The sequence below is a fragment of the Aplysia californica genome, unplaced genomic scaffold, assembly GCF_000002075.1.
Source record: "Aplysia californica isolate F4 #8 unplaced genomic scaffold, AplCal3.0 scaffold00263, whole genome shotgun sequence".
Lineage (NCBI taxonomy): Eukaryota > Metazoa > Mollusca > Gastropoda > Aplysiida > Aplysiidae > Aplysia > Aplysia californica.
This window is the reverse complement of record NW_004797533.1, coordinates 932,360-933,379: the sequence shown is the minus strand read 5'-3', so window position 1 is coordinate 933,379 and position 1,020 is coordinate 932,360. Positions and strand designations below refer to the sequence as shown.

At 46.1% G+C, this 1,020-nt stretch overlaps 1 protein-coding gene across 1 annotated transcript in view; it reads right to left on the bottom strand.

Annotated features, from left to right (window-relative positions):
- LOC101852100 (disabled homolog 2-interacting protein) overlaps positions 1-1,020 on the bottom strand; it is a gene marked incomplete at both ends in the record, with an annotated part of 79,851 nt that overhangs the window by 51,525 nt on the left and 27,306 nt on the right.

Genomic DNA, 1,020 nt, shown 5'->3' with positions numbered 1-1,020 from the left:
GGTGTGGGTGTGGGTGTGTGTGGAAGTGAATGATAGAGCGACCAACAGATAGATACATGGATGGGTAGAATCTAGATAGATAAAGTATGTACATGTGAGTGTGACAGTGTGCATGTATGTGACTGTTCGCATATTGTGTGAATTTGTGCGCAAGCACGTGCGCACACGAGTGTGTGTGTGTGTATGTGTGTGTGTATGTGTGTGTGTGTGTGTGTGCTAATGTGACTTTGTGTGAGTAACTGTGTGCTGAGAGAGCTCATGTGTTTGTACATCTAGAAGAGATAATAGTTTATATTATCTTTGTTGCCATTATCATTGCTGTTGCATGCATTATCATCACCATTGTATTATAGGGGCACGTACGACAAAGCAGGCAGCTTGAAACAAATTACCACCTTCCTCCTCACCCCCCCCACCCCCTCCCTTCCTTCTTGGCGCTCCCCGCTCCCCTTCCTCACTCCTACCGCTCCCCGCTCCCCTTCACCCCAACTCTAGACGGTCATCGCCTAGCCCCAACTCCAACATCACGTTACATTATTCTATGATCACTCGTTGAATTTTGATGAGGACAGGACCAATGAAGCCTGTGTGCGTCCGTCTGTCTGTTTCGTTCGTTCTTTGTGAGGGGAGATAAATCCTCCCTCCTGCGTCCAGGTCATGGTGACTACACGGAAACTCGAGACTTTGCTCATCTTCAAACGTCGGGCTGGAAACAGGCGTGTCAGACGGCCCGGTTTCCAGCCCAGAGGAATTCAAAGGAAGGATTTGCTTGATTCAGACCTGGGAGGTTGTTTTTAGGTCCTTGGTTCAGATCTAAGGGCGCATTTTCCCCTGAAGCGTAGATTAAACATCAAATTAAATATGCATAGCCGTGATATAATGTTTGTATTTATAATATTATATATACATTTCGAAAATTCTGCTGCAGTGCGGTTGAAGCACGGGTTTGAAATTCTTACTGACAGAGTGATGCTCTCTTTATTTGTTTACTTTTTCTCTCTCCCCTAACCCCCCCTCTCT